Raw genomic sequence first — 17,735 nt, 5'->3', positions numbered from 1 at the left:
TTTTTCCTCGATAATTTATTTTTAAATAATTTCGCGCTGAATAATTGCAAGTTGTTCCAATGTACATTTGAATTATTCGATCAAATCTCTCCCACGTTTCATCTGTAATTAAAATATATAAATAAATAAATAAAAATACAAAAAAAACAGCATTATATTATTTACTTCGAACATGATTTAAACCAGGATCACAAGGTCGAATTTGTGTAGATCCTTTTTCCATTGCTGTCTTAGCATGTTTAGATATTTCATACAAAAAATATTTATACTCATTGATGGCATCAATAGCAAAACCCATGACTCTCTCATCATCTGTATAAACAAAAATAAAAAACTCTAGTTACTTTTTTTAATTAAGAAAAATCAATTGTGCTGATAATTTTCTTTGTTAATTTAAATTAAAATTACAGCCTTGTTTATGAATTTTGTCAGAATAATTTTTCATATAAGCAGCGACAACTAAAGCATATCCATTTGCAACACTTGTTGTTGTGCTGATGAATATTTTATAAATTAATGACTGTCTTGTTCTCAAACCACAATCAATTTTATTGTTTACCTTGAAAGAAAAACAATTATTAATAAATGATATTTAAATTAAAAAAAAAATAATTAACTTACTCGTATTTTATATTCATCAATAATATTTTCAAATATATTTTTTTCAATATAAGCCTCGGCTATCATGTCATCCTGAGTTGTAATAAAATTTCTTGTAAATTCAGATAATATTTTTCTAAATTCACTTGTTTCAGATGTTAATTCATTCATGATACTTTCTGAAGGACGAATATTTTTATGTAAATAATTTTTGTAATATAAATTATAATACGAGTCAATTTTTTTTCTATCGAGACGAAATTTTTTAAACATGTTGTGAGCATCAACAACGTGGGTTATTTCTGAAATTATTTTATCTGCTTGTTTGTCCATGTATGTTTCCATTTCATCCAGGTTTTTATTTTTATTTTCATCAATGCCATTTGATGGTGGCTTGTCGTTTGTTGGATTCAATGTTGGCAGCACAGAATCGAAAAATTCATCTGTTACCAGAGCTAGAAGTGGACCAATTGGTGGTGGTATATATTGACTTGCAATATCAACTCCTGATTTAATTAACTTTTTAATATCTGGATGACTCAGAACTTTCAAAGCAATTTCACCAACTTTATGGATAATTTTGTCAATATTGCTTGATGTTTTTTCAGTAGCTTCTTCTTGCTCATCTTTTTCCGGATCATCAACATCATCATTATTATTATCAGTAATAATTTCTTCTTCAATATTTTCTGGCATTTCAGCTGACGAAATTTCTGCACTATCAGAAAGATTTACTTTTGAAAAATTCACTGAAAATATTATTAATAATAATAATAATTTTAAAATTCCAATTTTTTTTATCATTTTGATTTTTTATTTTATTTTTAATACTTGTTTAAAGTTTTTCGTTGGAAACGTTTACTCAAGTGAAGTAGAAAAAAAATATTATAAGTAGCAAAATAATGTATGATAAGAAAATTTATTTATTTATTTTTTTTATTACATTTGATAAAATTTTTAAATTTATTTATGTTTTTTTTTTTAAACTATAAAAACATTGGCACGAGGAAATTCATCAAGGTCATATAAATATTTTTTTTTTTATTTTTATTTATTTAAAAAAATGTATATTATTCTTTTTCAAGCAATAAATATTTAATTAAATTAGTAGAAAAGTTTTTTTAAATAAAATTAAAACAAAATTATTTATTAGTTCAATTTATTTATTAATTTTATAAATATAATCATCAATAAATTTTTTACATAAATAATAGCAATTTTATTATTTTTATTTTCTGTATAATTTTTAGAGGCAAGTGGAGAAATAAACAGGCAATCATATATAGACGAAATCGTTATTGGCACCGATACGGGGAAATTTACGGGAAATACGGGGACATGTAATCAGTCTTGCACACACAATTGTGGCTATGTTTACCGTATAAGTTTTCCCATAATATGTAAAAATATCTCCGTAAATTCCCCGTATTCGGTGCCAATAGCGTTACCAAATTATAAATCTCTGAATCGAAAAGAATCTCTCTGTATCGAAATGAAACCCTCTGCATCGAAAAGAGACCCCTGCATTTACTTAAATTATTTAAATGTAATATTGTTGTAAAAAAAAAAAAATTATTTATTCATTATCATATAAACGTGCATCTGAAGCAGGACAACGTTGAGGATAAATTGTTAATAAAACACCTTGATCATTTTTGTTTACAAAAATATTTTTACGCTGATTATTTGTAGAATTCACTGACACTCTATAAATAAAAAAAAAAAAATAATTAATTAGTCATAATGAGTCATAAATAAATAATAATTAATATATCAATATTATTAATTATAATAAAATATCATGATTAATAATATTGATATATTAATTAATAATTATTATTATTAACAAAAAACAAAATTCCTAATTTCAAAAAATTTTATGTAAAATTTATAATTAATAAAAAAAAATTATTTTTACTCACGAATTTTTATCATCAAGAATAGTCCAATAATATGAGTTATTAAATACAGCAATATTTTGAATACTTTTATTGATTTGAGTAATAATTGCAACATCCTCAAAATCAATTGGTCGAGGAACATTAAATGGAGCGCAATCTAATAAATCAAAAAATAATTAATTTATATTATAAAAATAATGAATAGAAAACACTTACAAACAGAATATAAAGCATCTGGATATTTAATAATTTTATAAGAAAGCCAGCAAAATCTATCATTATCAAAATCAATTATTGAATCAAGTATATTTTTAGTTTCTTTGTTTTTTAAAAATAAATATGCAGTACTATTAATTGAGGTAGAAGAAGACCATATATCATCAAAACCAGTCCAAAAAATTTCACTAATAGAAAAAACAAAAGGAAATTAGTTAAATAAAAATGTAAATTATTATTTTATAAATTTATTATTGATTATTTTACCTTCTTTTAGGATGAATATGAATTTTAACAATTGACGATATTTGATCAGATGTTATAATAAATTTTGGCTTTTTATAATTTGGTCCAATAACTTTGATGAAATAATTAGTTTCATTATAATGTTGAATTTTTTCTGACCAATATAAACATTCTGTCATCCAATCAAATGCTATTGACGTTGCATTGTCAAATATATTGACAGTTTGATTAATTATTTCAAAACTATTGTCGTTAAAATGCATTACACTGAGTATTTTTTTTGGTACTAAAAAATATAAATAGAATTATTATTTAAATTAATTAAGCACAAGAGACAAAAAATGTAATTTGTAATTTGTAAATGTTAATTATAATTTAAAAAATAAAAAAATTCATTTTGAAAATTTTTTTTACCTGATTTATATACGTTTTCACGAAGTAAATAAATATTTCCATTTGTACAATCACTTGTTAATGCAATGTTGAAATATTTATCATCATCATGGGATATAAAATTTGAGTTGATTGAATTTTTAAATGTTACTTCTGATGAGTTTTGATTGGTTGAAAAATTTAACAATGGCAATGAATAAAATTTATTTGTTGTTACGTATAAAAAAAAATTAAATTCATTTTTTAATATACAATTATTATTTTCATCTGTTTCATAGTTCTGTTGGTATTTAAAAATTTATCTATATTATTTATTATTTTTTTAGAATGATTTTTATGATTTTTTTTATGTGGAAATTTGGTTTTCTTACCGGAGGACATTTACATACTGATGAATCACAATACTCGTTACGTCTGCAGTCAGAATTTTTAAGACAAAAATCTGATATCTGGAATAGTAAAATTTAAAAATTAAAAATATAAATTCTTGATGATTTGGAAAATATAAATGTACCTGTGATGATGGACAGCTTGGAAAGAAAAATATTAATTCTTTACCGTAATTTATATTATTCTTTAACTCTAATTTGACAGTTTCTTCATTGCCATTCTTGAAAAAAATTGTTTTACTAAAATAAAAAAATATTTAATCATTAAATGTTTTCAAAATACAGAGAATATTATTTTTCTTTTATTTTTTTTCAATTGAATTACTTACAATTTTTCGTCAATTTTCGCTATCCAATAATATGTATCATTATAAACGACAAGATTACGAGCGTCATTTAAATTTTCATCAATAACAATGATGTTTCGAGGGCCATCAATAGTGACACAATCTAAAAAAAATTTAAAATTAATATCCTCACAAGTTATTGGACAATGATAAATTATATTTTCAAACAAAAAAAATATATATTAATATGTAAATATACATACAGAGAGTTGTCGAATTGAAAGTATGATTATTAGCGTCAAGTTTTTCAGATTGACGAGAAAACCAACACAATCTATCGAGAGCCAAATCAACAGCCATATCAGACATATTTTTTGTTTCTGGTCCTTCATAAAAAATACGTCTCTCATCATCAATTTTTTCGTCAATAGATACATACCAAATTTTATTAGAAGCTTTCCAAAAAATCATTCTACAAAATAAAAAAATTACAATTGAAATTATACAAGAAATATCATGAAAATTTATTAATTGCCAGTATAAATTAAATTCTTACTTAAATCTTGGATGAATATAAATTTTTTTGACAGAAAGTTGTTCGTCAGGGAAAACAACATATTTAGAAAACATATAATGTGGTCCTGTAACTTTAATTGCATATCTTTGATTACGTAGCTCTACCCAATATATATTTTCTGTGATCCAATCGTATGCTATTGATTCAGCATAATTAAAAGTATCTGTTATTTGATCAATTAATTTAAATGTATGTCCAGCATAAGTTATTACATTGAGTATTCTTTTATCATCTGTATAGATAATTATTTTGTTAATTATTATTTAGAAAAATTATTTTCATGATTATATAAAGAGTATTGTTTACCATTTTTTTTAGATTTTTGAAGAATATAAATTATTTTATTTGCACAATTACTACTGAATTCTATATTGTGATTTTTATTTGTTAAACCTTGAATTTTTAATTTCAACATATCTGTTTTATCTTGTGCAAGTTCAAATAATTCACCATCAGTGAGATGTAATAAATTATCGTTGTTATATTTTGACTGAAATTAAAAATATTTATCAAATTTTATTTTTTATAATTGTTGTTTATAAAAAAATTATTAAATTGATTGAGTTGACTCACATCTGAAATTGGGCAATGTGAAGGAACAATTGCCAATTCGTAACCATGAACTTTTAGTTTTATTGAAACTGTATTTTTGTTTCTGTTTTTTAAATAAATACTTTCACTGAAAAAGAAAAAAATTAGATGAATAAAAAAATAAAAATCTATATGTAAATATTTAAAATGAAAATTATTTAGTAGAATAAAGTTCTCGTTATTTTATTTTTAAATAAAATTTTAAAACTTGTACAAATAAGAATAAAAAGAAAAAAAAAAAATACAATAAAAAAACAACTTACTGATTTGAGGAATTACTTGCAATCCAATAAAATACATTATTAAAAACTGCAAGACCATGAGCATCATTTAAATTTTTAGCAATCGTTATAATTTTCAATGTACTTGATGGTTGCCAATTATTTATTTCTGTGCAATCTTAAAAATTTAAAGCAATTATAAAATTATAAATTCAATCCATAATAACAGTTATAATTATACGTACATAAATTTGATATTTTCGTAATTTGATTGTTGGAAATCCAGCATAATCTGTCAAGAGCTGAATCAATTGTTAAATCGATAATTAAATCATTGTTGCTTTTTGTTTCAACAAATAAATTTGCCATGCTATTAGAAGTTGTATGAGCATACCAAATATCCTTCGTACCAATCCAAAAAATAATTCTATAAAAATATCAATTAACGCACTAATTTATAGAAATGAAAAAGAAAAATTTTCTATTAATTTTATTGATAATAAAAAAACAATTTACCCTCGTTTTGAATAAATATTTAATTTTCCAACAAACAATTTTTCACTATCAGGAATATTAATTGACTCTATATTTTCTATATGAGGTCCACGTCTTTTGATTGAATACAAATCGTTTATTTTTTCTGCCCAGTATAAATTATTAGTCGTCCAATCGTAAGCAATTGATGTTGCATTATCAAACGTATCAAAAACTCTCGTAATTTTTTCATATTTATTATTGTCATAGTGTATTAAATCAACAACTTTTGTAAAATCTTAAAAAAAATTCATGTTTAATTATTTTACATTTATTTAAAAAAAAAAAAAAAAATAGATAAGATATAATCACCATCCATATCAGACGATTCTCGTAAAATATAAATAAAATTACTACGGCAATCAGTCGTGTGGGCTATAATTGTTGTATATTTATCATTATAATTTGATGTGTTCAATAAGGTCAATGGACTTTGAATTTTATTTTTTGATATATTTTTATGTGTTGTTAAATTAACATACGATGTTGTGTATGATTCATTCCAATTTGTAAACAACAAAAAATAATCAAAATAATCTGGTTGACATTGAAATTCATCGTCAATCGTAAAACCCTATATAATTATTAATTATAAAGAAAAAATATAAAAAGAACAGTCATTGTCATGAAATATATTAATGAGTGTAACGAATTAATTATTAATCATATTTTTTTTACCTGTTTACATGAGCATACATGAGAGTTGCAATAGGTATTGCTTCCACAATCAGAGTCATTTACACAATTATTTGATAAAGGGTTGGATGTTGATTCACCTGAATAAAAAAAATATATACCATGAAATATTTAGTACAATAATTTTAAGAAAATCATTTTAAAAAATATATCAAATACTTACATATTTTTGCTGAGATGATAATTATAACAGCAAGAAAAAAATGAGCACACCAAAATGATTTTCTTAATTTCCATTGTTTTCGGCTACTCGATGACAATTCAATTAAATTCGTCATGTTAATTTATCTTTTGAATTGGACAAATGAAAATTTTCATATTAATGATCAAATATAAATTTTACAGTTTTATTAATATTTATTTATCTATCTAAATAATTGTTAAAATTTACGATAGCCAAATAAAGTTACGATTACATAATTTTATCAATAAATAAAATTAAGTGTCTGACGCAGCATTATATTTAGAAGTTTACTGGTTTTTAATATGATTTTAAAATATATATTTTCTGATAATAAATAAAAAAATGTTTTACCTCGACTGAAAATATTACCACAAATAATTTAATGTATTCTGGAATAAGTTTCAATAGAAATATACCAGACTGATAACTGAAACTGTCGTGTCACAAGGCACAAATTTTACTGAACAAAATGCGTGTCCAAATATTATTGGATGAAATAAAATAAAAACTTGAAAAAACAACGAATGCTTTTTTGTATAACGAACGCAAGTCAACATTTATTTTTTTATTTCATTTCTATTTTTATGACACTGATAACAATATGAACAACGAGTCATTTTTTTATCGGGGAAATACCTGATTTAAAATTAAAAAAATCAAAAAAAAATATTTAACTGAAGAATAAATGATAATAAATTCATAAATATTTTTAAACTATTTTATAATTTTTTCTATTATACAATTTTACAATTTTTTATTATTATTTTTTTGTTATACCTGCAAAGTGCAATACCAATAATATTTTTTTTCGTTCTATTGTATTTATTAAATTTTTTATTCAATTAATTTATTAACATTTCAATTGTTTTTATACAAAAATAATCAAAACAAAATTTAGAAATTTATTTTATTATGTTAATGTTTGAAGAAAATAACTAAGTATGCTGATATCGCCCCTATAATCTACAATTAATTATATTATAAATTATTAATAAATATAAATTTACTCCGAATATTCTTGACGAGGAGAAATTCACCCGACTCTTTTGGAGAAACGGCCGAAAAAATTTTAATTCCTCGTCAGTGATTTCGAAGAAAATTCGGAGTTACCGAGGAGAAATTCGAAATAATCGCGGAGAAATATTTTCACCGGAGATATATTAGATTAATTGAGAAAAAAAAGCCTCACCAAATCAGGACATTTTTCTCAAATCAGGAGATGTTATATGGAAAGGACATTATGAGGACTTATCAGGACACATTCTTTCCCAAATCAGAACATTTGCTAATAGGATTTTGCATATTGTAACCCTACTCTCTCTCGTATCCAACCACATTGTTTGAGTTAAATCCTGCACCGCAATAGACTATACTCATTATTATAACAAGATAGGCAAGTTCAATCTGGTGATTTACGGAAACAAGGCTTTCATCTTGGGAAGTTGGTAATTAGAAGTACCCTTACTTTGTTTTTTAATACTTTATTTTTTTTCCCTTTCTTTTTTTGACTTGCGTGAATACTGAATTGAAAGCGCAATGACAAATTGTTGCATAAAGTTTCTGTTTCGCTTTCAATTTCACGCAAGTCGAAAGGAGAAAGGGGAAAAATTATAAGGGGATTATTAAAATTATTTCACTAATAAATAATAATTCTAAAAACCCCTCTCTATTTTTTTGTCATTCGTTATTTGGAAGCGGAGGCCACGGTACTGAAGTCATTCAATTAATATCGGCAAACATCGATAATTGTAAAGAAAACAAGAGAAAGGTATGAAAAAAAATTTTCCTTACAATCATCGACGTTTGCGTCGTATATAATAATTAATATTAATTAAATTAATTTTTATACAAAACCTTAAAAAATTTAATTAATTATATTAAATAAAAATCAATGTTTTTTTATTAAATAAGAATATTTTGTTTTTCAAATTAATTATTTAATAATTAATTGTACCTTATTGTAATATGCAGTTGCTCGAAGATTATTTTTATTATCTAAAAAAAATATATTTACACGTATGTTTTTTTAAAAGTATAAAGATATCCTTGAAAATTTATTTTTAAATTCCATTGAATGAAATAAAATTAAAACTTAAAAAACAACCAATGCTTTTTTGTATAACTAACGCAATTAAACATTAATTTTTTTATTTTATTTATATTTTCATGACACTGATAACAACATAAATGTCATATTTTTATAATATCTGGTTTAAAATAAAAAAACCAAGAAAAAAAAAATATTAATGTCTTTCATTGATAACGATAAACAAAATACTGATAATAAGTAAATTTTCCAAATTCAATTTTTATTTTTTTTCTATAATTATTAATATTTTTCTTGATAGAAAATTTACAAGTCAATTTTTTAAAAAATATAATATTACATTTTAAAACAAATTGATGCCTGAACTTTTCAAGTAGGACATTGTGAGGGATAAATTGTTGAAAAAAAACCTTTATCATATCCATTGATGAAAATTTTTTCCTGTTTGCCATTTTTAAAATTTATAGATGCCCTAGAATGAAAAAAATGTGTCAATTATTCATCAAAAAAAAAATATAAATACCATAGTTTATTAAAATAAAAATTTTATAATTTTAAAAATAAAGTCATTGTACATAAAACGTTGCACAAGAATAAAAAATAATTTCATAAAACAACTCACAAATTTTTGTCGACAAATGAAGTCCAATAATATGAATCATTAATAACAGCAATATATTCAATATCTTTCGTGCTTTGAGTAATAATTACAACATCTTCCGAAAGAATTGATCGAGAAAATTTGATAGGTGCACAATCTAGGTAATAAAAACACAACGAAAATTTTACATTTTCTGTTAAAAAAAAATTTTAAAATTAAAAAAAAAAAGCTTTATACATACAAATAGTGTACAAAGCAGATGGTATCATTTGTCTTGAAAGCCAGCACAATTTGTCATGATGAATATCAATAGCTGAATCAACAATATTTTGAGTTTCTGGTCCTTGATAAAATACAGATGTCGTATTTTTAGTAATTGAATATAACCAAAGACCATTAAAACTAGACCAAAAAATTTTCCTAAAAAAAAATAAAAATAAACAAATTAATAATCAATAATTTGTTTCAAATAAAAATAATTTATAAATTATTTATTTTTCAATAAATTAATTATTTATATTTAAATGAGATGATTAAATTACAAATAAATTAATTAATTTTTAATTTACCTGTGTACTGGATGAATGTGAAGATTGACAAATGACAAAAAACCATTTATTGAAAGAATATGCTTTGGTTGGCTATATTTTGGACCCACAACTTTTATAGAATACTGTAATTCATCAGAGATAACAGTTTCCTCTGACCAATATAAATTTTCTGTTAGCCAATCGAATACTATTAATAGTGCATTGTCAAATACATCAACAGTTTGATTGATTATTTGAAATTTATTATTATCATCATCATAGCGCATTACATCAAGTATTTTTTTAGGAACTGAAAGCAAAATATTTTTATTAAATAGTCACTTTATCTGGGGGTTGAAGGAACAATTTAAATTATTTTTTATATTGCACATATAAGAAAATTAATTAATTAAATAATTACCAGACTTGTGTGCATATTCTCGAAGCACATAAATAGTTTTATTTTTACAATCATTGGCAGCTGCCACATTCATATACTCGGCGGAATCTTGAGATATAAAATTTGTAACGTTTGAATGTTCTATTTGAACTTCTAATGGACTTTTATTATTTGAAAAATCAGATGGCATTATGTAGAATTTATTTCGTGTTACGTATAATTGATATTGTTTTTTTAATTTACAGGTGCCATGTTCATCAGCCTCAAAGTCCTGTAAATACATAAAAATTTTATGGCATTTTTTAAATAGTTTTTTTTTACGGATAAAATTTAAGTTTTTATTGTCTTACCAAATGACATTTACATATTGATGAATCGCAATATTCGTTATGTCGACAATCTAAATTTTTTAAACAAAATTTCGATATTTTTTTGGCTGCATTTGATGTCTAAAATTCAATTTTTTTAATTAAATGTTAGATTTTTTTATGAATATATTTGTTATTTGAAAAAAAAAAAAAATAAATGTACCTGTGGTAGTGGACAATTTGAGGTAAAAAAAATTGATTCTTTACCATAGTGTGTTAAATTTGACATAATTTTGATAGATTCATTTTTGCCATTCTTGAAAAAAAATGATTTTCTAAAATAAAAAAAATTAATACAAGACACATTTTAGTGTAAAGAAAATGTTGTTTTTTTTTTCCAAATTTATAATTACTTACAATTTTTCGTCAATTTTTGCTATCCAATAATATGTATCATTATAAACGACAAGATTACGAGCATCATTTAAATTTTCATCAATAACAATGATGTTTCGAGGACCGTCAATATTGACACAATCTAAAAAAATTTAAAATTAATATCCTCACAAGTTATTGGACAATGATAAATTATATTTTCAAACAAAAAAAATATATATTAATATGTAAATATACATACAGAGAGTTGTCGAATTGAAAGTATGATTATTAGCGTCAAGTTTTTCAGATTGACGAGAAAACCAACACAATCTATCGAGAGCCAAATCAACAGCCATATCAGACATATTTTTTGTTTCTGGTCCTTCATAAAAAATACGTCTCTCATCATCAGTTTTTTCGTCAATAGATACATACCAAATTTTATTAGAAGCTTTCCAAAAAATCATTCTGCAAAATAAAAAAATTACAATTGAAATTATACTAGAAATATCATGAAAATTTATTTATTGCCAGTATAAATAAAATTCTTACTTAATTCTTGGATGAATATAAATATGTTTGATAGGTGGTTGTTCCTCAGGTAAAGCAACATATTCCGAATACCTATAATGTGGTCCTGTAGCTTTAATTCCATACCTTTGATTACGTAGCTCTACCCAATATATATTTTCTGTGATCCAATCGTATGCTATTGATTCAGCATAATCAAAAGTATCAGTTATTTGATCAATTAATTTAAATGTATGACCGGCATAAGTTATTACATTGAGTATTCTTTTAATACCTGTTGATAATTATTTTGTTAATTTATTTAAAAAAATTACTTGCATGATTATATATATGAAGATTATTGTTTACCATTTTTTTTAGATTTTTGAAGAATGTAAATATTTTTATTTGCACAATTACTACTAAACGCAATATTATGATTTTCATTTTTTATACCCTCAATTTTTAATTTTGATATATCTGTCTTATTTTGGGAAAATTCAAATAATTCACTCTCGGTGAAATATAATAAATGATTATCACTTTGATTTGGCTAAAATTAAAAAAATAATTATTAGAATTTTTGTATTTTTAATTTTCATAGATAAATAATTTATTAATTATTAAACTCACATCATAAACAGGACAATGTGAAAGAACAATTGCCAATTCTTGACCATGAATTTCCATTTTAAATTCAACTGGATTTTTATGTCCAATTTTCGAATAAATTGACTTACTAAAAACAAAAAAAGACAAAGTTATAAATTGATAAGTGGATAAATGAAAGAACAATAATTATTTAAAATAAAAAAACCACTTACAAATTTGAGTGATTACTTGCAATCCAATAAAATACATTATTAAAAACTGCAAGACCTTGAGCATCTTTTAAATTTTTAGCAATTGTTATAGTTTTAAACGTATTTGATAGCAGCCAGTTGATTATTGAAGTACAATCTTGATAAAATTAATTAATATACATATAATTGGAATATTTATTTCATAATAATAATAACAATAATAATACATACATATATTTGATATTGCTGCAATTTGATTATAAGAAAACCAGCACAATCTGTCAAGTGATGTATCAATTGTTAAATCGGTAATTAAATCATTGTTGCTTTTTGTTTCAATAAATAAATTTGCCATGCTATTAGAAGTTGTATGAGCATACCAAATATCCTTCGTACCAATCCAAAAAATCATTCTATAAAAATATCAATTAATGCACTAATTTATAGAAATTAAAAAGAAAAATTTTCTATTAATTTTATTGATAATAAAAAAACAATTTACCCTCGTTTTGAATAAATATTTAATTTTCCAACAAACAATTTTTCACTATCAGGAATATTAATTGACTCTGTATTTTCTATATGAGGACCACGTCTTTTGATTGAATATAAATCATCTATTTTTTCTGCCCAGTATAAATTATTATTCATCCAATCATAAGCAATTGATGTTGCATTATCAAACGTATGAAAAGTTCTGTTAATTTTTTCATATTTATTATTGTCATAGTGTATTAAATCAACAACTTTTGTAAAATCTAAAAAAATATTCATGTTTAATTATTTTACATTTATTTAAAAAAAAAAAAAAATAGATAAGATATAATCACCATCAGTATCAGACGATTCTCGTAAAATATAAATAAAATTACTACGACAATCAGACGTGTGGGCTATAATCGTTGTATATTTATCTTTATAATTTGATGTGTTCAATAAAGTCAATGAACTTTGAATTTTATTCTTTGATATATTTTTATGTGTTGTTAAATTAACATACGATGTTGTGTATGATTCATTCCAATTGGTGAACAACAAAAAATAATCAAAATAATCTGGTTGACATTGAAATTCATCGTCAATCATAAATCCCTATATAATTATTAATTATTAAGAAAAAATATAAAAAGAACAGTCATTGTCATGGTATATATTTTTTAGTAACGAATTAATTATTAATCGTATTTTTATTACCTGTTTACATGAGCATACACGAAAATTGCAATAGGCATTTTTTCCACAATCAGAGTCATTCCCACAACTACTTGATAATTGGTTGGATGTTGATTCACCTGAACAAAAAAATATATCATAAAATATTTAGTACAATAATTTTAAGAAAATCATTTTAAAAAATATATCTAATACTTACATATTTTTGCTGAGATGATAATTATAACAACAAAGAAAAAATGAGCACACCAAAATGTTTTTTTTAATTTCCATTGTTTTTGACTACTTGATGATAATTTAATTAAATTCTCCATATTACTTTTTTAAATCGCACCAATGATAATACTTTTTTTAAATATAATTTTTCAACTAACAATTTTACTACATTAGTCAAATAAAGTTACGATAACATAATGGTTTATTAAAATATTTCTCAATGACTGACCACTAAAATTAACGTGGCATATGACAATGGAAGTTTGACTGAACAAAAGTAAGGAGAGGTGGTTTTTAAACTGATTGGTTCAATTTCTATAAACTAAAAAATTTAAAAACATAAAATCCTGTTTTATATTTTACTTACTCAAGTAAACATAATTTTTTAATTTTATTTTATTTTTTATTTTTAAATTTCTGATAAGAACATAAATACAACGTGACTCACCGATCAGGAAAAACCTATCTCAACGTAAAATTTAATGTCTCTGCGCATATAATAAAATATTGATAATAATTTATTGAATAGTTTTTTTTTTTTATATTGTGTTGACAATCTTAAAAAAAAAATTTTTTTGTATATCCACTTGCGTTATTTTATTTTGTAAAAAATTCAACAATAAATATGTATTTTTATTAAAATTAAAATTATATACATTTGTAAGAACAAAAAAAAAAATCAAACTATCTTTTTACTTGCAATATTAATTTCTAATTTTATTATTTATTTAATTTCTGGATAATTAATTCTACATGCAAAGCAATCAATAAATGATAAAAAAATGCATCAATATTTTGAATTTTAAACTATTTTTTTATTTTTCTATTATGTCTGCAATAAAAGTTTATTATAAGAGAACAATATTTTTTTTCGATATCCAATCCAAAGTCGGAGATACGGTAAAAAAAGTTAGAGTAATGTGTAGGTTGGAGAAATGGCGGAAAAAAGTTGGAGTAAATTACAGGTTGGAGAAATTTCTCCACCATTTCTTCAACCATGGGTCATTTTTGTAAAAAGGTGGAGAAAAGTCGGAGAATTATTTCTACCAGGGTAGTATTTACTTATCACAGGCCATGTTTAATAAATTGTAAAAATATTATTCTAGAACATTTATCATCCTATCATCATATATGAAGAAATTGTTGAGCTACATTTACTATAATTTAAGTTTTTTAGTAATCTAATTTTGACCAGACTATAGTTTCATGGTTTCAAGAATTTAATTCTTTTTGTAGTTAAGAATAAGAATTTAATTCTTTTTGTAATTAATGTAATGTTAAGGGCATTATATTAATAAATAAATAAATAAATAAATAAGCAAAAAAGTACTTTTGTCAGTTGAGTTATCACTAACACTGATTAATGGTGCATCTAGTGATTTATTCTTTATGTTGTCTGTAAGCGTACTTTATCAATAATACGAAATCTGATCTTGTCTTGTTTTTTTCCCTTTCTTTTTTTGACTTGCTTGAATTGAAAGCGCAATGACAAATTTTTGAATAAAGTTTCTGTTTCGCTTTCAATTTTATGCAAGTCGGAAGAAGAAAGGGGACAAAATAGAGGGGAATTATTAAAATTATTATTAAAATCATGTCCCTCATCGCGGAGGCCACGGCACTAAATTCGGATATTCCTGTAAAAAAAATTAATTTCTCAGATGGTCTGACCACCATATGAAGCATTACATGCAATAAGTTAAACGACAAAGAAGGTAAAATTAAAAATGCTAAAAACAATGATAATAATTGAGATTAATTTATAAAACAAATTTAATTAATAATTTTATTTTTATGTATAATTTAATAAATGGTTAAAAAATCTTGTTAAGTTTTTAATTAAGTATTCACCGCATCAATAAAAAAAAAAAAATATATAATTTCGCAAAATTTAAAAATTTAAGAAATTTAAAATAAATCGAATCTAAAATTAAAATTTACAGATACTGACATCTCACGACGAATATATAATTTTTATTCTAATAGAAAATATTAATCTAAAACGTGATCGTTGATACATATGTTTGGTAAAAACAGCTTAGAAATCTTGATACTTGTCAAGATAAATAATATTTACAATAAAAAAAAAATAAACCGTAACTTAGTCATATAGTAAGTACCTTATTTTAATTAAAGCAAATATAATGAGTCATTACAAGAGATTACGGAAATGTAAAAAATTACGCAAGTGGAAAAAAACGTGTGTGAAAAATTCTAAGGTTACAAGTCTAATATCAACACGTGCTTTCCACGAAAAGGATAATAAGGTTTGTATACAAAATAAGTGTAGTCACCATGCTTGTAGATTAAATATTGAATTATAAAAATTGATTATTTTTTTTAGAAATACTATCAGCATTATGATGATGACGCCAACAATACGACGATTGACTTTTTTAATGATGATTGCCTGGCTGAAATATTCATGCATCTGCCAGCATTTGAAAGACCAAAAATTGCTTTGGTTTGCAAGAACTGGAAAAAAGCCCTTGATTATTCTTGGCTGAATGTAAAAAAACTTGAACTACCTCATTGGGAAAATAATGAGTATCCAACTTACTCATACAAATATACAACAATCGATGAACAATTAAGTTTTTTGAGATCGCAGCTTGATAAATATGGTCGTTATTTAACAGAATTAGATTTGACAGCCAATGGTAACTGTAATATAGTGTCAATTATTAATAAATCATGTCCAAAGCTTGTAAAACTTCGGTTGAGATTCCAGTCCATTGAACATAAATTATTAGTTAATGCATTTTCACGTCTATCTAAACTGAAAGTATTAAAAATTATATTTCAAAATATTCATAATAACGGATATATACCTGTTACTTTAATTAAGTCATTGAGAAGCCTTGCTGGTACATTAACTGAACTGACTTTGTCAAATTGGAACGAAAATTTTTTGTTGAACAAATGTAGACTTCCAAAAACATTCACTCGTGTAAGTTATACTTTATATATACCTATTACAAAAAAAATAAAATGTAAAATATTCTTTTTATTCTTGACATATACTCATAAATAACTTCGTTTTTTGTAGGTGATTTCTAAACTAAAAGCTTTGAAATCAATTGAAACTGCTGGTGTACAAATTGATCCTGAATTAAACATGGATCTAGAATATCTTGGAATATTAATCATTAGTCACGATATTCAGACCTTTAACGAGAGTATTTCCAACTTAGATCAGTGTAAAAATGTTACACAGATTGATTTTTTTTTTTACCAAGTTACAGATGATTGTTTATATACTATAGCCAATTGTCTGAAGAAACTAAGACTGTTAAAGACAAGGTGTGAACGAGTAACCGATGCTGGTATAGTAGCTGTTTCAAAGATGGATAATTTAAAATGTCTTTGTCTTCGCGATCTTAATCACATCACTGACTCGTCAATTAAATTGCTAAAAAATTTGGAAATTATAAGGTTACATCACCGCAATAAAATTACTGCTGAGGATACATTCATTAAAATTATTGAAAATTCACCAGAGATGGATTGGTTTTACCTGAAGGAATTAGCTGTAACTTCTGAATTTATCAAAAAAGCTGCAGAAATAGCAACGAATCGAAAAATAAAATTAGAGCTAGGCGTTTTATATATACCTGATATAAAACAATATGCATCGGAATATTTACATCTGATTTTATTCGATTCATCAAAAGAAAAAAAAAAGGTGTATGATTCGGAAAATATTATTGATACTGACAACTAATTTTAAAATTAAAAAAAAAAGATAATAAGTATTTTATTTATCAAATTTTTTATTATTGACAATTTAATGATTTTTTAAAAAAATCTACATATACAGAATTAAAAAAAAATATATATATATAATGTATGTCTTAAAGAGAATTTTCGTACAATGTATTTTGCTTTTTGAGACATACATTGTCCGGAGTAGAAAGACAAATAAATAAATATATAT

Source organism: Aphidius gifuensis, linkage group LG6 (assembly GCF_014905175.1).
Source record: "Aphidius gifuensis isolate YNYX2018 linkage group LG6, ASM1490517v1, whole genome shotgun sequence".
NCBI classification, from domain to species: Eukaryota; Metazoa; Arthropoda; class Insecta; order Hymenoptera; family Braconidae; genus Aphidius; species Aphidius gifuensis.
Note: the sequence above shows the minus strand (reverse complement) of the source record.